The following is a 23,624-nucleotide window of genomic DNA, read 5'->3' on the forward strand; positions in this document are numbered from 1 at the left end:
ACCAGGAGGCGTGGAATTGAATTCCAGCTTTCCTACTTTTTAGTTGAGGGAACTAGGACAAATATCCGGGTCTTATTTTCTTTATTTGTGAGAAATGGCACGACAGTGGGCACCTCATGGGACTGCTCTTTTACAACTACCTCTTCCTACCTCCCCTCAACAGCTTACAGGTTTTTCCCCCCAACTTTATTGAATTTTATCAACATGTAACACGTGTGAGTTTAAGGTGTACAATGTGGTAATTTGACACACATATCTACTGCAAAATGATTACCACGATAAGGTTGGCTAACACCTCCATCCCCTGAGATACTTTTTACATGTGTGGTCATAACATTTAAGATCTACTTTCATAACAACTTTCAAGTATATAATACAGCATTGTTTTTAATGTTTATTTAGTTTTGAGGGAGAGAGAGAGAGAGAGAGAGAAAGAGAGAGAGAGGAGAGAGAGAGAGAGAATGTGCATGGTAGAGGGGCTGAGAGTGAGGGAGACAGAGGATCTGAGGCGGGCGCTGCGCTGACAACAGAGAGCCAGCCCAATGGGGCTTGAACTCACGAACTGTGAGATCATGACCTGAGCCAAAGGTGGATGCTTAACCAACTGAGCCACCCAGGTGCCCCCATAATACAGTATGCTGCACATTAGATCCCCGGAATTTATTCACTGTGTGGCTGGGAATTTGTCCTCTTTGAGCAATGTCTCCCTGTTGCACGTACCCTCTAGCCTAGGAAACACCATTCTACTCTCTGTCCCTGTGAGTTCATCTCTTTTAGATTCCACATGTGAGAATGTCAGGTATTTGTCTTTCTCTGTCTGGCTTATCTCATTTTAGCAGAGGGCCCTCAAGGTCCATCCGTGTTGTCACAAATGGCAGGATTTCCTTCTTTTTTAATGGCTGAATGATATATTCCATTGTATTTATGTACCATGCCTTCACTATCGTTCATCTGTCGATGGTCACTTTCTGTGTCTTGGCTACTGTAAGTAATGCTTCAGTGAACCTGGAGGGGCAGGTATCTCTTTGAGATAGTGTTCTCATTTCCTTGGGATATAGTCAGTCACAAGTGGGATTCTAAGAGCCTAAATTTTGCTACCACCTTATAACTTCCCAGTCACTATTCACCTGTTGAAGTTCAAGCTTTCCTGCAAGCTGCTCTGACCCTTCTCACTGTGAATCTGATTGTCAGGTCAGAGATGTGCTGGCCTCCATCTTCCTCGAATTTTTTTTTTTTTTTTTTTTTTTTTTGCCAGATCTGACATCCATACTTGACTACTTTATTCTTGACCTTCCTTTTTGGTTCCTGGGACACCACTTACCTTTGATTTTCCTTTCCCTTTAGATAGTTCTTTCTCAGGGCACCTGGGTGGCTCAGTCTGTTATGCGTCTGACTCTTGGTCTCGGTTCAGGTCATGATCTTGTGAGATCTTGTGAGTCTGAGCCCTGCATTGGGCTCTGTGCTGTCAGTGCAGAGCCTGCTTGGGATTCTCTCTCTCTCTTCTCTCTCCCTGCCTCTCCCCTGCTTATACCTTCTTTCTGTCAAAATATATAAATAAACTTAAAAAAATTTAGATAGTTCTCTCTCAATATCCTATTTCTCTCTTTTGAGTTCTCTTTAGTCTCTCCAGGTGGGGTGTCACCCTTCACATATATTCTGATGACCCTTGAATCTGTATTTCCAGACCTACTTTTCTGAACTCCAGACTCCAGGTTACAGCTCCCTCCTGAGCTCCTTAAAGTCAGCACATCCCAAAGTGAGCTCATTCCCCATTGCGCTACTCAGCCCCAGCAAGGTCCCCCAAACAGCTGGGCCCACCCTGTGGTGCTGGCTGGTGCTGGGTTCCCAGGAGCTCCGGTGCCCCTCCCTCTCTGATGCCACACCCCTCACCCCCCGCTGCCCTTGGCTCAGTCTCCACATTTTCCTGACCATCACTCTTGCTCTTCCTTCCGTTCCACTTCTGCCCTGCCCTGGTACTTGATGCCTAGCTGTCTTGCAGGGAGATGGCCCGACCTCCCCCAGGGCTGATCTGGTTCACCATTCTGTCTGGACACCCTCCCTGCCATTACTATTCCTCTGCCTGAACTCCCACCCGTTCACCTTATACCAAGACCAGAGATCTGGGTGTCATTCTGGACTCCTCCTCATTCCTCTCCCTTGGGACCCACAGCTGAGTGTCACTAAGACTGAAATTACTGCTTGGCTCCCAAGTGTTCCCTCCATGCCTTCACCACCAGTTTTCTTTTTGGGGCCATGATCATCTCTCCTTGTTGCTGTTGCTTCAGCCTCATGTTTACTTGCTTTGTCCCATTCTGCCCCCCCCTCCTTTTTTTTAAATTAAAATTTTTTTTTAAATGTTCATTTATTTTTGAGAGAGAGAGCGAGCGTGCAAGTTCGGGGGAGGAGTGCAGAGAGAGAGGGAGACACAGAATCTCAAGCAGGGCCAGGCTTGGAGCTGTCAGCACAGAGCTCGAAGTGGGGCTTGAACCCACGGACCTTGAGATCATGACCTGAGCCGAAGTCGGGTGCTCAACCGACTGAGCCACCCAGGCGCCCCTCTCTGTCCCCATCCTTGCCTCTTCCTGGCCATCCTCCACCCTGCTGTTAGATCCTACAATGCTGATGCTCTGAGCTGCTTAAAACTTGCACATCCCCTTGGTGTGGGATCAAGGACCAATTCCTATGAATGGCACACATGAGCCCTCTGTGATCTGTTCTCGCCATATTCATCTCCTGCCTCAACCCCCTGCACTTCTGAGCTACAGCAAACCACTCGGGATTGCTTCTCATATTTGTATTCATTTGCACACACTGCCTTCTGCTTGGAAGGCTCTCTCTACCTTGTCTTCCTGGGAAATTCCTACTCATCATTTAAGATTCAGCTCCATTATAGTCCTCTCTGTCATAATGAGAGCAGCTAACATTTGCATGTGCTTCCTGTGTGCCAGTCACTGCTCTAAATGGTCTACATGCACTTGTGGGGTCCTCACAACAACCCTCTTGTGGTACCTGTAGGGTAGGCACCATTATGATCATCTTCATTTTACAGTTGGGAAACAGAGGCAGAGAGAGGTTAAATGTCCTGTGCAAGTCACACAGCTAGCAAATGGGAGGCTGGGACCTGAAGACTTTGGGCTCTTAACCCTGGAGCAGCCCTGGCTATGTTAGACAGAGGCGGCCACTCCCTCCTTGTGCTAGCCGGCCCTCGCCTGACCCAAATACATCCCTGTTGTGGCATTTAGTATACTCTCTTCCAGTACACAATGAGCCCCTTGGGGGTAGCATGCTTAGATCCTGGTGTGGGGACCCTGACTTGCCCATTTAGATACCCTCATTGCCTAGTGGTACATACTCATCAGAATTCTTTTGAAGAATAACTGAAGGAATATACTGAATATTAGTTGAATGCATGATCAGTGAAAACCTTTGTAAGGTGGAAAACAAGGATTGGCCAGTTTGGGGCAAATCTGGCTTCTTGCCTGATTTTGCACTGCCCACAAGGTAAGAGTGGTTTTAATAGATACATATTTGCGATAGATCTGATGAGAGGGAACACTAATTCTAAACCTCAATTAAGTGAAATGTTATCCTTCTCAAAAGAATCCTGTTTTTCTTCGTTTGATCTATGTTATTTTCTTTTTTTTTTTCAATTTTTTTTAATATTTGTTTATTTTTTTTTATTTTTTATTTTTTAATATATGAAATTTACTGTCAAATTGGTTTCCATACAACACCCAGTGCTCATCCCAAAAGGTGCCCTCCTCAATACCCATCACCCACCCTGCCCCCCCTCCCCCCCTGCCCTCCCTCCTACCCCCCATCAACCCTCAGTTTTTTTTCAGTTTTTAACAGTCTCTTATGCTTTGGCTCTCTGATCTATGTTATTTTCAATTGCTGTTACTATCTTTTGAATTTTGTCAATAACAAATTTGAGGAAATGTGTGTGTTCTCTTATTATGTAAGTAAGTACCTGCAGAGTATCCTCAGTTGTGCCCCTCGGTTCACAAACCCTAAAATATTTACTCTTCGGCCTTTTTCTAGAAGAGTTTAACACCTGCTCAAAGTGCTATTTAAATAACAGTAACACTGTTATCGTTATATTATGACAGGGGGATTAAAAAATGTAAAATGTTTGGGGCACCTGAGTGGCTTAGTGGGTTAAACGTCTGACTTCAGTTCAGACCATGATCTCATGGTTAGTGGGTTTGAGCTCTGCATCTGACTCACTGCTGTCAGAGCAGAGTCTGCTTTGGATCCTCTGTCCCCTCCCCCCCCCCTCCCCTGCTCATGCTGTCTCTCAAAATTAAATAAATAAACTTTAAAAAATTTTTGAAGAAAAAAGTAAAATGTTCTGGGTGAACTTGTCTGATTATATGGGATAAAGCTTGTGAAGCCTTGGGCAGTAAGGGCTAAACAAATGTTATTTTTCTCTTTTCCATTCCTAGACCTAATTTAGGGTAATATGTAGTTAGTTGGTATGAGGGGAGGTGACTTAAAAAATATGATGCACAGTATCTTGCTTCACTGGGTTATCCTACTCAGTGGTGTCTAGGGCAGAATGTGTAAAAGTTAAGTTAGAGACAATCTTTTTGACACAGTTAGGGCCCGAAATTCCTGATGACAGTGACCTGGACTGTAGGACATCTAATTATTTATGATGCCTTGGAGAAAGGCAAAACTCAGCAGGAGCCATAAACAATCTTTCTACACATTTTTTTAAAAGACTACTTATAGGCTTATGTCTACATATATATTTTTTGCTACTGGTCTTAGATCTTTAAAGTCTTTAAAAATTTATATTCAGAGTGTTTCTCTGTTCATTTTTCATTTTATTAAGAAGAAACTATAAATAAAACTTAACAATGCCATCGTTTTTCATTAGTCCTAATGGCTTTGTGACAGGATGAAAGCTGACGTACAGTAATGTTTGATTTTTTTTCTTCCTCAAATGCTGTCGGGCTAGATCATTTAGAAATATTGCAAAATATTCAGTATTGAAGGAGAAAGCTTTTGACTCCAAATTAAAAAAACAACAACAACAAAACAAGACATATGCATTACATTATAGGAAACCTTCCTAACTTTTGGAAGCTCTTCTAAATCACACGTATTCCTTTGTCTTCACATTGTTGTTTCCTTTATTTTCACAATCTCTGCCCCAACCTGAAATGCCAGTGTTTTTATTTCATCATGCTTCAAATTTACCTTGAATTAAAATCTGATTTCTTAGGTTCTTATTCTGGAGCCAATTGTACAGTTATTTTAACAGGAGGATTTTAGGCCTGTATGGATCCAACCACATTGTTTACAAGGAAGAGAGTGAGGAGAGAGATTATGACAGACATTCATGGTCATATGACTAGGTAGTGGCAGAGCAAAGACAGCCCAGATGAGACCCATGTGCTACAATTTTCTAGCTGAATTTTTTTCCCCTTTTGTAAGTTTTCAGGGATGAAATCATCCAGAAACTTGAGTGGGAAGAAATAACCAAAGTCCAAGTTCTTATTTTTAAGATTAAGTTATGATGATTTAAATTATTTCCAATTCTGTAGACATTTAAAATTGAGTCAGTGGTTTTAGAAAAATAATAACAATGTAATGGATTTCATGTCAATGTAACTATAGATAGATTTTCTCGGGACTTGACATCATTGTTCATAGTGTTAAGTGATGCTGAAGTACTAAGCCCTTGGCATCTAAATTCAAAGCAAGATGAGAGATGTGTGTGAGCTGGTGGGGTCTCAGCCTTGGTCTCCCAGACTCACCAGGTGGGAGGCGCTGGGGCTGTTTTGCAGACGTGGCTCTTCTGTGTGTCATCTTTGCTGCACAGACTCTTGGAGACCTTGTACATTTGTGCAGTGGCTTGTTTTAGAAAATAACCTGTAATTCTGTGCCTGTGTCTTCTGTTTTATTAATGGGTTTTTTTTTCCTTCAGACAGCTGCCTGCATTGGCCTAAGGGCCAAGTGGGAAGAGCTGAGTAACTGTAGAAGGACTCAGAAGCACACATAGTCATCACTTCAAGTGTTTTCCTTAACATTTAAGGAAACCCATGCTCTTTCCCTTTCCAGAAGGTCTCATGGACACTAACTGAATATTCTCAAAGGCTGGAGTGCAGTATGCAACACGTATACGTACGTGCCTGTCCGCCTGAGAAAGCTGTCATGTTCACCAGTCCTGGCTGCAGTCCCAGGTCAACGCCACTGTGATCTTCATTGTGTACAGTGGTCTCTGTTTTGTTTTTTTAACTTTTTATCTTTCTGAAAAATTAATTATGAGAGTTGTGCTTTCTAAGGTTTGCCATTAAGGATAATTCAGTGATTCCATTTGGAACACAAGACCCGAAATGGGGGCAGATCTCTCTACAAAATGGGAAGCATCAAGATAGGTGTTAATACTGTACTTACTGCATGTTTATGGGTAGTTGCCAAAAGCATACTCATTTTCTGGAACACTGTGTTCTGACTCTAGTTTGTACATCTGTTGTATCTTTCCAGCCAAAAGGAAGTGGAAAGTTGTGAAAATATCAGGCGAGTTTGGGGCCACTTAGTTATTTCAAGTCACAAGTTTCCTTTCACCTGATTAACCTACTCCCTTAATGGTATACGATTGCTCCTGGAAAAAAATTAAAATGTATATTTATTGAGAACCTCAGTGTGTGTGTTAACTTTGTTACTGAGTGTAAGGAAGAACAGGTGGCAAATGTCAGTACAGACTGGTTGCCCCTGCAAGAGCTGGGGTTAGATGGGTGTGAAGTCTGGGTGATTGGGACTGGGGCTAGTGCCCAGGCAGTTGGGTGGACTGGTATCAAAACTGGTTGATTACACACAGGTAAGAACTAAAGACCTATATGTGAATGAATGGGGACTTTCCATGGAAAAAGGTGGTCCCAAAGAAAGTCTTGGGTAGGGAGTGGAGTCAGTTGGGCAGAAATCAGGTAAGGTGTGATCAAGCCTGAAGCTGTGACAGGAGGCTGCATTAGTCATGACCCACTCAGTCAAACAGAAGCCTTTTAATGCCAGGACTTAGTTATAAAAGTCTTTGGAAGACCGGAAAGCCAAGTAGGGGATGATGAGGTCACACAGAGATTAGCAGTAGCAGGAAATCACTACCACCCCCGAGGCTGGTAGAACAAAGAGAGGGGAGTTATTGTTATCAGAGGCCAAGAGCCAAATCTATATGGAGGCTCCCAGAAGCAGCGACCATAGAGGGAAGGCCTGTCTGGTGGGAGCTAGAACCATGGAGAAGACAAAGCTGCTGCTGGAGATACCATCCAGAGCAGAGAGAGGAAAGGGAAGAAGCACTCTGGCTTCTTCCTCTCTCCCATCCTCCAGTCTTCTCTGGAGCCAGTCGGCAAGTGAACATGGGAAAGATAGTTTGCAGGGGAAGGGCGGGGAGTGGATCAAATTACAAATAGACAAATGACCTTGTGTGGATGAGAGCCTAGGGCAGCGTTGGAGGGAGAGTCACTATTGGCAAGTTTTGAGCTGACAGGAGACCAGAGCCTGAAAGCTTCCTTTGGAGCAGCAGAACAAGCCTTCCACAAAGAGTCAGAGAGCCCAGTGTGTCAGACCCATCTGATCTTACCAGGCTTGTGCCTGAGAGTCTTGTGTGAGGCAAGCGTGTATCTGTCCTCTCTGACCCAATGCAAGCTCAGCCAGATTTGGGAGAGGTGGGGCCTTTTCAGGAAGCAGGCTTTCTCTTTGTTGGATTCCTAAGGCCACGTGGGGGCTCAGCAGCTGGACTTTGACCAGGGATCCCTAAAACCTATCTTTTTTAAGTGGCTGAAGGTGTCTGGATGAGTGATGAAGAATCATGTCCATGAGTACTAAAAGAAGGAAAAGTTCTGTGTAAAAAGGTCCTCTCAGGCCTTTGTGTCCCGGATGGCCTCAGAGGCAACACTTTTCTGAGATAGCCATATAAATTCTCAGCCATGAATTTGGGCATCTTCTGGTCTCTGTCCCCCTTCCAGTCACTCTGTGTAGACAATTGCCATTTAATCATTCTCTTCATCATTATCAGCATCTCCAGTGTCTCCATCACAGACATCAAACTTGCTGGAGGTAGGACAGTGTTATCTGCATCGCAGAGAAGGGATGGGTTCAGCTATTTGTAGCAATGGTTCATTATCACTTATTGAACTAAGAATATACACCAGGTGCCATGCAAAGTGCTTTACGAACAGTTGGTTGGTGGTGCTCAGACTTCAGTGTGACTCAGAATCACCAACAGGACTTGTTAAAATACAGGTAGCTTCCCCTCTTGACGACTTTCCATCTGCTTCTGGTACAGCAGGTCTAGTGTGGTCCCTGAGGATGTGCATTTCTCACTAGTTTCCAGACGGTGCTGATGCTGTTCACCCCAGGACACACTTAGAGAACCACTGCATCAGTGCCGTGCCTCTTCACAAAGATATGGGCAGGTCTTGTACTCTCTGTCCTGCAGCCGAGTTCAAGGCTACATGGCTGGGAAGCAGTTTAGGGAGGTCATTGTTTGGGTCAGCTGTTGGTGTCTCCACTAAGCCTAATGATGCAGGCCTGGCCCATCATTAGGGCTTTGATGCAGCAAGCCTGGATGGCTGCCACCCTCAGTGAAATTTGTAATTTGGTCTTATAACCCTTATGGATTTCTTTCTTAAATTTTATTCTGTGGTGAAAGTGAATTAGCAGGTTACATTAAAAAAAAAAAAAGTGACCTGGTTTGGGTTGGTTAGTGGACTTTTACCTTTTGGTACAAAATGCCCCTGCTGCCTGAGGCTGGTGGCTTGTCCGAGGCAGTGAGACCTAGAGGCCCCATGCTGTGGCATTCAGGTGGGATCCTGTGCACGCTCAGCTGTCCTCTGTCTGGGACTTCCCAGGTGCCTGGGGGGACACTTGGACTCACCGCCTGCAGTGTGGGGCATTTGCCACCATGCTCAAATGTCTTTCCCTCACCTCAACGATGTGTGTGGCCTGTTGTCCACCATTTTGTTTCACAGTAAACCAAGGATCTTTTTAATAAACCCAGTCTCCTGCATTGATGAATATGGTGGTCATCCCATGACTTTCACAGAGTGGTTAGCTCATACATTTCACCAGCAAACTCTACCTAACTTCTCTTCTTAAATTTTTTTTTTTCCAACATTTTTTATTTATTTTTGGGACAGAGAGAGACAGAGCATGAACGGGGGAGGGGCAGAGAGAGAGGGAGACACAGAATCGGAAACAGGCTCCAGGCTCCGAGCCATCAGCCCAGAGCCTGACGCGGGGCTCGAACTCACGGACCGCGAGATCGTGACCTGGCTGAAGTCGGACGCTTAACCGACTGCGCCACCCAGGCGCCCCACTACCTAACTTCTCAAGTCACCACTGAACAAAGCAGGCCATGGGAAGGCCTAAGGCTTGAAGGATAAAAAGGGTGAGATAGTGAGCATAACACACCACTTCCTTTCCTACTGGATTTGAATAACATATTAATTATTAATTCAGAGTATCTTTATTGTTCCATCTGCAAACTGCAAATGTGAATTCCAGCCATGTATTTTTAAACAGCTCTATTATGATCAAACAAATTTGAATATATCATGCAGTTTATTACAAGTGGGCTTTGCTTAGAAGGAAAAAGCTGTTTTATGTATGGTTTCTGTTTTTTCATTTTGGCAAACTGTAGCCAAATTCCAAGTTAGGAGAAATGTGAGCTGTTTACTATTTAATAGTTTCATATATCATACTTGCAGTAGCTTCTGTCATGTTTCCTTTGCGGAAATAGTGAGTTAAGACCCACAGTAGGGAAATCTATGTCCTGGGACCTGGACTAGATTGGAAGAATTGATGAATTTATAGGAATGTGGATAACTAATATGGATAATAAAGACTTAAAAACAGCTTTACTTAGCTCTAAATGCAGTTAATGCTGCCTTCTGGAAAGAAAGGATGTAAAATTACATTTTCTGTAAGAGATGTAGATTTCTTTAGAAATCGATTCCAAAAGTATTCATGTATTAATTGCCCAATCAATATTAAGCAATCTATTAGACAATAACTACTTGCCACCTTTATTTTGAAACACAGTTTTATTCAGATTCTGGTAAATTTGCACCTGCAGTTTTCTAGTTATCTCTAAAATATAGTATTGTGTTTTGTATAATGGGTTTAATACATAGAATTATTTATTAATCTTTCTTGTAGAATTTTTAAGGCGAAGCCAGAGTCTTCTGTAATCCTGCATATCAGTTATTTATTGCTGCATAGCAAACCCTTCCACAAAACATAGTGGCTGAAAACAAACACAGTCATTTATTGAGTCCACAAATAGGCACTTTGGGCAGAGCTTGGCGTGGAAAGCTTGCACATCATGCACATCAGCTGGGGCAGTCCAAAGGCAGCGGGCAGTTGGGGAATGTGGGGGTGAGGTGGGGAGGGGCTACAGAATCCTCTTCCAAGACAGCCATTAACCTGGCTGGCGAGTTGGTGCTAGCTGTAGACTGGGATCCTGCTTAGCTGGGGCAGAGGGCCTGGGGCCTTGGTTCCTCTTCCTGTAACCACGGTAGAAACACCCAGGCTGGGTTCTAAAAATGATCATCCTGAGAGAGCCAGGTAGAAAGTGGTGTAGTCTTCTGACAGCTTTGGGAGTTTCATGGTATTCTGCTCTGTTCTACTGGTCAGTCCAGGTTGAAGGGGAGGGGATCCTAGGCACTGCCTGTTGGATGGGTGGAGTGCCAAAGAGTTTGACAACATATATTAAAGCTGTCACACCCTGATAGACATTTAACTGTGACTTCTCAATGAAACATCTTGATCACTTGTTGCTAGGGTGAGGATGCACTGTTCTCATAATTACGTGGCCTGATTGGAATCCATCTTGGCCCATCACGTATGCACTCAACAGTGCTCATCAGGTCTGCACTGTGGTGGACCCAAGTTTTGTTGGAGTAGCGGGGATGCAAGTCGGAATGCAGTACCACTGGAACAATTGGGGATGAACAATAACGTGAGGGTGATAGGGGGCAACAGAACTTTTCTTCTTTTCTATTTTTTCTTTTATCAAGGATGGAAAAATTTGTAGGGTGAAGGGAAGGGAAGGAGCCAATACAGAGTATAGGTGGTATTGTTCCCATGTACCTATGTACTTAATTTCCCTTCCAGATTTTCTTAAGTGCAGAGATCCTGGCACAGTGCCATATACAATAGACACTTAATAAACATTTGCTATAGAACAAAGGAATTTCACTTGTAGAAAAACATTGTTTATGGGATTATTCACCACCTGGGGTGACCTCTTTCCTTCCCCTTTAGGGTGTGGTCCTTTGCTTGACATTTTGTTTCACAATAGGTCATGCAGACTTTTTTTTTTTTGAGAGAGAGTGAGAATGTGTGAGTGGGGGAGGGGCAGAAGGAAAAGGAATCTTTTTTTTTCTGTTTATTTAGTTAGAGAGCGATCACGCACACATGTAAGTGGGAGTGGGCAAACAGAGAGAGGGAGAGAGAGAATCTCAAACAGGCTCCATGCCCAGTGCAGAGCCTGACTGGGGACTCAATTTCAGGATCTCGAGATTACCACCTGAGCCTAAATCAAGAGTTGGTTGCTTAACCAACTGAGCTACCCAGGTGCCCCGACCATGGAGATTTAAATAGAAGTCAGTCTCCCACACTGATGGGTGTTGTGGCCATCCCAGTGACCTCCACTAGAACTCATAACTATATCTTCTCCTCACCCCAACCTAAAAGACCTCACTAACAGACTCTACCTATTTTCACAAATCACCCATTTAAGCACCCCCCCCCCCCACTGATGACCCCTGGGTCAAGATTGGACCTAGTCACAGAGTTGTTTTCTCTCAGCACGTCACCTGGTTATATGGTGTATGAACCTACTTCAGAGAGATGTTGTAAGGTCTCGTGATTGACTACGTTTGTAAAAGCACTTTTTTAAACTGTAAAAATAACTTTAGAGCACTATACAGATATAATAAACTGACTATTTGTAGTCCTGTAGGCCAGTATGAGTGTTTATATTTTATTAGAAACCTGATTTTTTCTCTATGGGTCATATAGTATTTGCTTCAGTCACTTTTCCATTTTTTTGACTTATGTAAGAAGTTGGCTGGGAAGTGTCAGTGATTGAAAAATTGCAACGATTTTTTGCTTCATGATCTACAGTTGTAATAGACACAGTAATAACAGTACTGTCTGTAGGCTTTTTCTTTCTAAGGAGTAAAAACTACTGACTACTGTAAACAATGGGAAAGTGGCATTTTGCCTCTGGAATCACATGTCTTCAGAAGCTACATTTTCTCTGACACATGAGAAATGGTTGAGGACATTTTTGGAATTATTCATATTAGTGTGGTAATGATCCAAGGCATACAACATGGAGAGAATAGTACAATTGCATTTATAATTTGTGCTAATTAACAGCTATATGAAAAGAATTTCAGCTTTAATTTCATTTTTTAATAATTTGCACATCTCTAGAGCACTGTACATTTGCTTATTGTTGTGACATGCACATAAAGAACATTTTTTTAGTAAGGCATCCCTTCCAGAGCAACTACACTCTTTTCTAAACTAAAATTTCTTTCTTTTTTAAAATTAATTTTATTTTTTGTTTTTTAAAATTTACATCCAAACTAGCATATAGTGAAACAATGATTTTAGGAGTAGATTCCTTAATGCCCCTTACCCATTTAGCTCCTCTCTCCTCCCACAATCCCTCCAGTAACCCTCAGTTTGTTCTTCATGTTTATGAGTCTCTTCTGTTTTGTCCCCTTCCTGTTTTTATATTAGTTTTGTTTCCTTTCCCTTATGTTCATCTGTTTTTGTCTCTTAAAGTCCCCATATGAGTGAAGTTATATGATTTTTGTCTTTCTCTGACTGACTAATTTCACTTAGCATAATACCCTCCAGTTTCATCCACGTAGTTGCAAATGGCAAGATTTCATTCTTTTTGATTGCCAAGTAATACTCCATTGTATATATATATACCACATCTTCTTTATCCATTCATCCATAGATGGACATTTGGGCTCTTTCCATACTTTGGCTATTGTTGACAATGCTGCTATAAACATGGTGGTGCATGTGTCCCTTCGAAACAGCATACTTGTATCCATTGGATAACTGCCTAGTAGTGCAATTGCTGGGTTGTAGGGTAGTTCTATTTTTAGTTTTTTGAGGAACCTCCATACTGTTTTCCAGAGTGGCTGCACTAGCTTGCATTCCCCACCAACAATGCAAACGAGATCCTCTTTCTCTGCATCCTCGCCAACATCTGTTGCTGCCTGAGTTGTTAATGTTAGCCATTCTGACAGGTGTATGGTGGTATCTCATTGTGGTTTTGATTTGTATTTCCCTGATGATGAATGATATTGAGCATTTTTTCATGTGTTGGTTGGCCATCTGGATGTCTCTTTTGGAGAAGTGTCTATTCATGTCTTTTGCCCATTTCTTCACTGTATTCTTTGTTTTTTGGGTGTTGAGTTTGATAAGGTCTTTATAGATATTGGATACTAACCCTTTATCTGATATGTCATTTGTAAATATCTTCTCCCATTCTGTCGGTTGCCTTTTAGTTTTGCTGATCGTTTCCTTTGCTGTGCACACTTTTTATTTTGATGAGGTCCCAGTAGTTCATTTTTGCTTTTGTTCCCTTGCCTCCAGAGAGACACATGTTGAGTAAGAAGTTGCTGCTGGCAAGATCAGAGAGGTTTTTGCCTGCTTTCTCCTCGAGGATTTTGATGGCTTCCTGTCTTACATTGAGGTCTTTCATCCCTTTTGAGTTTATTTTTGTGTATGGTGTAAGAAAGTGGTCCAGGTTCATTCTTCTGCATGTTGCTGTCCAGTTTTCCCAGCACCACTTGCTGAAGAGACTGTCTTTATTCCATTGGATATTCTTTCCTGCTTTGTCAAAGATTAGGGGTCTTTTCTGGTTCCATACAAATTTTAGAATGATTTTTTCTGCTCTTGAAGAATGCTGGTGTTACTTTGATAGGGATTGCATTGAATATGTAGATTGCTTTGGATAGTATCGACATTTTAACAATATTTGTTCTTCCTATCCAGGAAAAATGGAATCTTTTTCCATTTTTTTGTGGCTTCTTCAATTTCTTTCATAAGCTTTCTATAGTTTTCAGTATATAGATTTTTCACCTCTTTGTTAGATTTATTCCTAGGTATTTTATGGTTTTTTGTGCAACTGTAAATGGGATCGATTCCTTGATTTCTCTTTCTGTTGCTTCATTGTTGGTGTATAAGAATGCAATCAATTGTTGTGTATTGATTTTATATCCTGCAACTTTGCTGAATTCATGAATCAGTTCTGGCAGTTTTTTGGTGGAATCTTTAGGGTTTTCCATATAGAGTATCATGTCATCTGTGAAGAGTGAAAGTTTGACCTCCTCCTGGCTGACTTGGATGCCTTTTATTTCTTTGTGTTGTCTGATTGCAGAGGCTAAGACTTCCAATACTATGTTGAATAACAGTGACGAGAGTGTAAACTAAAATTTCTAATGAGGACAGAGGATGAGACACGAGTATGTTTATCTGCTAAGTTTTTCTGCTCAGTAGAGGAAACGTGTGGGTTTTAATGGATGCGTAAGTGTTTTGCTGAGGAATTTGTTGTTTAGGATGCCAACTGCAGAAAAACTCATTGGTGGTTTTGAGGCCTCGGTGATGTCTACTTCATTCTGGTAGAGCAAAAGTCACAAATACCGCACTGTGCAAATTTTTGTAGTTCTTAATGAAAACAGAGGACTGGATACCACGAATATATCCAAACTGCAGTAATAAACACTATTTAAATAATAGAGATGGCATTTGAAAAAACATATCTTTGGTATTTGCATTTCTTAGGGCGTGTGCTTCTGTGTTGTATTTGATTTTGTCTCCAACAGAAATTTCTGTGCCACCTGTGAGAGGTAGACACGTGTGACCAACTTGGACATGGAGTCAGAGAAGACGGAGAGGGCAGTGGCCATGGGCCCTGTCTCTAATCCTGCAGCCACGATGGCTGCAGTCCTATTATTCCCCCAGGGAGGCTACTAGTTTGATGCTGAGTCTCTCTGGGGTTGCTGCTTTCCCCAGTGCACTTGCTCTGGCCAGATTCCTCCTTTTGTCCTGCCTGGTGGTGAGGGAGAGGCGGTGAGAAACTCATCTGTGGAGGAGCTTGACTTTTATGTGGCCAGTATTTCCACATTTAGGACATTCCAGAGAGCACGTTTGTTTTGGTTTTCGCTGTCATTTCCATTTTGGGGACTCCCTTTCTGTGTGTAGGGTCGGTGGGAGGCAGGCATTGGCTCTGGCTGGGCATAGGCACGCCTCCTAGAACAGCCAACTGGACACTCCTCCCTGGGACTTTGAATCCCAGGAGAGGAGCGCTGAGAGGAAAGACGATAGATCTGTCTGTGGCAGACGCCCCATGCTCCCGTGGGCTGCCTCTACCCTCCCGAGTGCCCCACCTGTGGGTAAAGTGAGACTGAGCTTTTTCTGGTTTTCTAATTCTGTCCTGAGCTGGCAAGTGTTCATCTCATCCCTGCTATCAGGAGACTTGGCTGGCCTGGAGACCCCCCAGGTTTCCCCTGTGTTGCCATTTGTTTCACACTCTCTTTTTGGCCCTCTGTCTCCTCCCTCTGGAGGGAGAATGAGGCAGAGCACTGATGTTCCCCAGTCTCCATTAGCCAAGGCTGGTTTGCCAGAAGAAAGGAGCTAGTCCGCTTGCCTTTGCTGTGTGTGGCTAAAGGTAGTCCTCACGGTACTTTCTGCCTCTGTGGGTCATCGCATGGTTCACTGAAGTGAGTACGTACCTCATTATATTTTGATGACTGAGTGTAGGTAGATGCTATTATCCAAGCTGTGCAGGTGATCTGACAGCCCCAGTGAAGTTAGGCCATTTGCCCAAGGCATTGCCCGTGGTGGCTGCAGTCCTGTTGTTTCCCCAGGGAGGCTGCTAGTTTGATGCTGAGTCTCTCTGGGGTTGCTGCCTTCCCCAGTGCACTTGCGCTGGCCAGACGCCTCTGTCCTAAGGCCGTATGGCTGGCCATTAACTAGCAGATCTAGAACTGTAGCCCAGGCCTCCTACTCTCCAGCCTCCTATTCCTATACATTCTGATACATAGCCTGGTAATGAAACTTCCTCCCTTGAAATGCCACACCTACCAGATCCAGAAAATCTCAGCATTTGAGGAAGAACAGTTCTGGCTGGTGTCAGGGGCCACAAACAGTCCTGCTTGGAGTTCCCCTGGACGTGTGGCTCATGCTTGGTCTCGTAACCCGGAAAGATCAAGGGCTACTAGGCTGAACACCCACCGTCTGTCTTCTCTATTTGAGACCATTGCAGGCCCTCCACGCTGCAATGGGGATGGTCAAGGAGTGGCCAGTACGTGTGGGGGCGGGCAGGAGGGAAGGTCCTTCCATCAGCAGCTTGCTCACGTGACAGCATGACAGGTCAGCTCCCAAGACTGGGTAGGTTACTTTGAAACTGCTCTTTTTACACAGCCACAGTATACTAATTTAACTAGTTAATACTAATTAGGCTCATCCCCAAATAGCTTTTTATTTTCCATTTTTTCTCAAGTGTGTGTGCTTATTGCTGAGAGATTAGAAAGCACAAATAAAAAGAGGTAAAGGAAAAATTAAAAATACAAACAAATAGAAGAAATAAAGGAGAAAACCCTCTGATTTTCTTGCCACCCAGAAATAACCATCTTAATATACATTTTTCCAAACCTTCTTCCTGTTAAATTTTTATTACCACGTATTAGGTACTCCGTTGTTACCATTTTCACATACCTGATCTCAAATCTTCCCAACATGCAGCTTTTTAACAGTGACTATAAGCATCCATGTTGTAGATGCATAGTTATTTGGTGAATGTGTATTGAGCACCTCAATAAGTGTGTTCGTGGTGCAGCAAGGCGGCTTGTGGAAAATGTGTGAGTGCTTGCTACAGTACAAAGTGTGGAAGCAAGGATAGATTCAGATTTTGTGGTGCCTGATGCTTAGGCCATTTGGGTTTCTTTTAAGAAAAAGAATATAGGGGGCACCTGCATAGCTCAGGGTTAAGCTGGGCTTAACCTGACCTGGGCTCAGGTCATGATCTTGCGGTTTGTAAGTTCAAGCCCAGGGTCAGGCTCTGCACTGACAGCATGGAGCCTCCTTGGGATTCTTTCCCTCCCTCTCTCTCTGCCCCTCCCCTGCTCAAGCTCTCTCTCTCTCTCTCTCTCTCTCAAAATAAATAAATAAACTTAAAAACAAAGAATATAAATTTTGAATACAGGATTAGATACAAAAGTGAATATTTACTTAGAACGAGAAAAACAATAACAAGTCACTGAAGTTTTGGAGATTCAGGACCCTTTTTTCCTTCTGAGCTCTCTTTCGGCACTTGATCAAAAAAGCGTACCTAAAAAGCCTTCCTCATTGGAAGCCAGGAACCTGGCTCTTCCTGCGCCCAGCACACTCTACCTGCCAGGGGCCTGCTGCTTAAGGTTCATTGGCTTCCCAGGCCAAGTGGGAGACCCTGGATCTGGGGGAGGTTTGGAGAGGGGAGGACTCATGTTTTCTGAGCTGCAATCCCAGGTAGACCCACAGTCATCTCAGCAAGAGTGAAATAATTCCTGTCCCACTCCAGGAGAATATAAATATTTGCTGGTAGTCTCATAATTTTATAGTTTCATGTTTTGTCTTTTTTAGATCTACAGTTTAATTTGGTGAATGTTTTGGAGTAGGGATCTAGTAATTTTTTTCTCAAATTTTAACCAGTGGCTTCAATACCATTTGTTAACTAATCCACCTTGTCTCCTTGATTTGAGATGCCAGTTTTATGATATGTTAAGTTATTATTTATACTTGGATCCATGTCTGGATTTTCTGTTCTGTTGCACTGATAGGCTTATTTATTGCTGGGCCATTACTCACTTAATCATTGGACTTTAGTATATATTTTTATATTTGAGAGAATGAGGTCTTGCCCTGTTCCCTCAATAGCTTTTCTTTTTAAAAAATTTCTTATCTCTTCTTATGTAGTTATTATTCTAGGTGATAGTTAGAACCCTTTTGCCAAGCTCAAGAAAAAAATTTTGTTCGGATTTGATTTTATTAGTACACATTTTAGATTAATTTCTAAAGACTTAAAATCTATATAATATAACAGGGCACCTGGGTGGCTCAGTTGGTTAAGTGTCCGACTCTTCATTTTGGCTCAGGTCATTATCTCTCGGTTCATGAGATCAAGTCCTGAGTTGGGCTCTATGCTGACAGTGCAGATTCTCTCTCTCCCTCTCTCTCTGCCCCTCCCTCACATGTGCATGCTCACTATCTCTCTCTCAAAAGAAATAAATAAACATTAAAAAGATTAATTTAATAATTAATATTAAATTATGGTTTCCAGAAATGTGATATATCTCTTTATTCCATTTTCCTTTTATGTTATTGGTCCCACCCTTTTTTTTTGTCTTCTTGGCAAACTTTTAATGTTCAGGTCTAGGTAGTCAATTTTTGTTGTGAAAGGGATCTTATATCCCTCTCCCACAAATTTTCTAACTGGCTGTTGTTAGTATGCAGAAAGGCTTTTTAAAAAGGAATGTGACACCTTACCAAACTCTTTGGAATTCTAATAATTTTTGTATTGTAAAAAATTTTTATCTTGTTTCCACTTTTTGAAAACCATTTTTAGAGTGGTTTCTGATGACTCAAATGCTGTAATGACTAGCCTCTGGGCCTTGTGAGGTATCCAGGGCATGGTGACCTAATCAGGCAGGATTACTGATTATAATAATTGTGATTGAGCAAAGTAGGATAAAGGTTAAGACCCACAGAACTTGTAGAATTTATTATAAATCATCGAAAGCCTGACAATGTGTAAATCATGTAGCACAGATTTGGCTACAGCACAGATCAAATCACATATCCTGATCCAACATTTAACTTGATGATGGCCCTGTGATAGTACACAGCTCCTTCTCTGTTACCCTGTCTGTTCTGTCTGATGATGGTAAATCAGTTCTCCCGAGGCTGTTCAAAGGGATGCTGTGTTCAGGGTGAACCCGTTCTACCTGCTCTTCACTGTATAAAGGACACCGTACTAAACTACCGGTAGATAAACACAGCTAATAGGGATTTCCTAAATGTTTTCATGTTTGCTGATGGTGATCTGCTGTTGGATTCTGGGGGCCCCTGGCTGCAGCACCCTGTTTCCGAATGCAGAATGGGACTGTGTGATCCCTTATCTGTGCTCACTGGAAAGTCTGCTTAGAACCAGACCTCAAACGTGGGCAGACAGGTTCCTCCCAGAATCAGCAGCCTCTCTCAGGCTATGGTGTGGCTCAGAGGGTGAGTAACCTGAGACCTGTATCTGGGACTTACTTGTGGTCTAGGCTGATTTTGCTTGAACATTGTTCCACATTGAAGCAACATAACTTGTGGGCTTATACTCTAAAGTGAGTTAGTGTTTTACCCTGGGAGAACCAGAGGGGAAAGACCACAAGTTCCAGGGGTGTGAACATGACAGGGTTCTCTTTGTGATCTTCTGTGTGTAGGTGTGTGGCAGAGGGGAGAGCCCCAGTGGGACTGAATTTAGGGAACCTTCTGTTGGGGGGAGTGCTGGGAATTATTTTATTTCTAATTAAGAAGAGCCCCTAGGAAGGGAAATAAGTTTTCTTGCCAACTCATTAGCAGACATTCTGCTTAGACCTTTGCAGCACATCGCCTGGTGCTGGAAGCAGAGAGAGGAGGGACAGCCCCACCGTTGACATTTGTTGGGCCTCAGGCAGGAGTATAAATGAAGGCTCATGTACCATGAGTTCAATACTTTTTTTTGGTAATGTTTATTTTTGAGAGAGATAGAGCACGCGTGAAAGCAGGGGAGGAGCAGAGAGAGAGGGGGACACAGAATCTAAAGCAGGCTCCAAGCTCTAAGCTGTCAGCACAGAGCCTGACGTGGGGCTCAAACTCACAAATTGCAAGATCATGACCTGAGCCAAAGTTGGACGCCTAACTGACTGAGCCACCCAGGTGCCCCAGCATGTACCATGAGTTTAAACAAATGTTTCAAAGTTTTAAGTCAACCTATCTTTAAAACAGGTTCTGTCCTCCTCTCTTGATAAATATACCTTCATAATAACCTGGACAGCCAGATTCAAATGTGGAATTCTTATACTCCTCAAGTTTCTTGTGCAAAATCTCCATGGGGTACATGTAGATACCCCTGGTCTCAGCCCTCTGGTCTGTCTACACCTCCTGCAAACAGCCTCCCTTGTGCAGGCTGTGTAGTGGGTTCCTTTGAGAGAATGGACCCAGGCAGGTGCAGAAGCAGGTCCCAGGACCTGTGATGACATGGAGACTGGGTAGGTGCATCCTAGGGGCTCTGTGAACTCCTTGCCCCATGGAAGTGGCAGGACTGGAGGAGGAGGTGTGAGGTCCTCTAAGCATGGTGCTCAGGGTATGGGCCCAGCCTAAGATTCACAGGGTGGGGGTAGATGTGGGAAGAGTGGATGGAGCAGCAGGTGGGAGCATGGAACCTCAGGGTCGGTGGGGTCCTCTAACGGGTGAAGTCAGGTACCCCAAGCACGAGGGCCCTCGGATGTGCCAAACTGTGATCTTAGAAATACTCTTTGATTACTTCTGGTTTGTGGACAGTATGTGATGAGATTCACTACTCATCTGATGTAGACGCAGTGGACATGTCCTACCCATGTCTTAGACCCCTCTCCTTCCCCATCCCTCAACCCCCAGCTCCTCCTTACAATGTGGCTTTGGTACCATTTTGATTAGCAGAGGATTTGAGCCCCTGCATCTGCTGGTGGTAACAAGGGTCCACTGTTACGGAAGGAGCCAGTAGTGGGGCTGGGAAGGAACGGGGGTCAAGGCCTCTCTCTCGCTGCTGTCTCCCCTTACTCTGTTCTTACACATGTGCTCTTCTGGTCTTCATGCTTTGCCTCAGCCACCCACACTCATCCAACACCTGTCTCTTCACTTTGTTTCCATTCTCCTTTTCTGTTCCATTTTTTGCCTGAGAATTTTCTTCTTCCTGATGCTTGGTGGCAGTGGGTTGGCCAAGGTCATGAGGACTTGATGGGGAGGTGGGAGATACTTCCCTTGCATCCCAGCAAGCTGTGATGGTATTATAGTAGTACCATATTCAGGTCCGTTACAAATTAATAGGCATTTGTGGGTTGACATGGAAACCTAACAGTCTCTAATAACATTATTTCTGTGGAGAAATACATTCCCAGTTTTAAATAACTGATTTACAAGTGAACTTTCAGAACAAAACTTGCTTGTCATTGTGGCTGTTAGTTTTAGAATTTTGGATATGAAAAGTGCTCTGTGTACATCAGTAAATGAATTCAATCACACGTAACCTGATGTGTGGGGCCCCTTGAAGCTCTGAAGGTCTGTGATTTTAGTCCATCTCCCTCATTTTTACAGGTGAGGAAACTGTGATCAGAGAATGTGAAGTGATTTGTATAAAGCTGAACACAAAGCCTTGTCTGGAACCAGGCCTCTGATCCCACCTTGCTGCCCTCTGTTATTACTGTCAGGATGTTTAAGTATCATTTTGGTTAGCAGAGGATTTGAGCATCTGAATCTGTTTGGGGACAGACTGCTTATGAGGTGTGAGGGGGAGCATGACAGTCTGGGACCGTGGTGGATGCTGCTGGACTCCACCTGTGCACCCAGGAGTCTTTGAAAAAGATGGAGGGGGTCTCAGCACTGTGGGTACTTGTTAGATTTCATGCATGTGACCAGTTTAAAAGGAGAAGATATTTGAAGAGAAACAGCAAGAATCATAGCTTTTCAGAGTTTAAAGGAGGCTACCAGGGTCACTTGATCAACATTCTCAAACAGTGTCTCTCTCTGTCCATTCGTCCCTCCCTCCATCCCTCCCTCCCTCCCTCCCTTTCCTTCTTTCTTTCTTTCTTTCTTTCTTTCTTTCTTTCTTTCTTTCTTTCCTTTCCTTCCTTCCTTCCTTCCTTCTTTCTTCCTTTCCTTTCCCTTCCTTCCTTCCTTCCTTCCTTCCTTCCTTCCTTCCTTCCTCTCCCTTCCTTCCTTTCCCTCCCTTCCTTTCCCTCCCTTCCTTTCCCTCCCTTCCTTCCTTTCCCTCCCTCCCTTCCTTCCTTCCTTCCTCTTCCTCCCTTCCTTTCCCTCCCTTCCTTTCCCTCCCTTCCTTCCTTTCCCTCCCTCCCTCCCTCCCTCCCTTCCTCTTCCTTCTTTCCTTCCTCTTCCTTCCTTCCTCTTCTTTCCTCTTCCTTCCTTCCTTCCTTCCTTCCTTCCTTCCTTCCTTCCTTCCTTTCAGAGAGCGCAAGCACACACACACATAAGCTGGGAGGAGGGGCAGAGGGAGAGAGAGAATCTCAAGCAGGCTCCACGCTCAGCACAGAGTCTGACTTGCAGCTTCATCCCATAGCCCTGAGGATCATTGACCTGAGCCGAAAGCAAGAGCCAGACACTCAACTGACTGAGCCACCCAGGTGCCCCATCCATACTTTAAAATGAGACTGATCTGCAAGTAGAGTTAAATTGTTGGAATTTTTTATGGCTTTGTTGCAGTCTTGAATTTCTTTATCTTCAAGGATTCTAGTACAGAGAATAGTTACTACTATTTTACAGAACTTTGAAATTTGTTTTCTATAGTATCAATTGCACAACTGATTTCCTCACCTGTAAAATAGGGGTCATGATCTATCAGGATGACATGGTGAGAAATAGGGAAATCACCTCGCATGGCACCTGCCTGGAGTCACTGGTTGCTCATTGATGGTGTGCTTTCTGTTCTTATTGTCATGGTTGTCACTGTAACCAGGGATTCCCTGTCCCTGCTGTCACTCTTCCTGTCCACTTCTTGACAGGTTTCTTTGTGCTTTCTGGCACCTCCTCTTTCATTTGAAAATATTTCCTATTCAGCAAAACCTACTTCATATTCTGAAGAACCCTCCTTCATGGGTCAAGAGGTACAGAATTTCTTTCTTTATTTATGTGTTTAAGATTTTTGATTTGTTACATTCCATACATTTGATTCCTCTCTGCTGCCTCAGAGTCCTTTCAGTTATGGCTTTTCTCTTGACCTTTCTGTGTGCACCGTTTATCTTGGACCTTCTTTTCTTAATAAGCTGGAGACATAGGGATATTCCTGAAGCCTATCTACCTTTTCTGTTGGGTGCCTGATTTACATTATGTCAAACACCATCAGTAACTGCTCAACTATGAGGACAAAATGTGACAAAACTTTTTCAAGTTGAGCTACCCTTTTTTGTGGCTTCTCCTGGAATTGTTTTTATATTTTGTCCGTGGTTATTTGAAGAACTCCCAGTCTGGAGTTTCCCTCTCCCTCTCCTGACCTTTGTCTGTTTGCTCCGTTTCAGTATTTCATACTAATTCCCACCATCCAGTCTGAGGTGGTGTATGTGCCACAGAGCAAATATACAGAGACCTCTTTATACTTCCCGTCAGCCCTTTGCCTGTGTCGGGTGTTAACATTTAAGTCCCTGAGGAAATGACTTGTGTTGATAATGTGGCTGAGTAGCATTTAGTAGGATTTCATGTTTTTGGGGCCATTTGGAAATTCCAGTTGTCTGTGACTTTTAACCTTATCTAAAAGGGATCCTATAGCCCTGCAGAATTTCTGCACCTTTCCCTAGTCCACATACTCACTC

The 23,624-nt window shown here is 43.4% G+C and overlaps 1 protein-coding gene across 3 annotated transcripts in view; it reads left to right on the forward strand.

Annotated features, from left to right (window-relative positions):
• Positions 1-23,624, forward strand: part of CSGALNACT1 (chondroitin sulfate N-acetylgalactosaminyltransferase 1) — a 341,653-nt gene that overhangs the window by 57,423 nt on the left and 260,606 nt on the right. The gene's annotated exons all lie outside the window — the stretch shown is intronic.

Source organism: Panthera uncia, chromosome B1 (genome assembly GCF_023721935.1).
Source record: "Panthera uncia isolate 11264 chromosome B1, Puncia_PCG_1.0, whole genome shotgun sequence".
Lineage (NCBI taxonomy): Eukaryota > Metazoa > Chordata > Mammalia > Carnivora > Felidae > Panthera > Panthera uncia.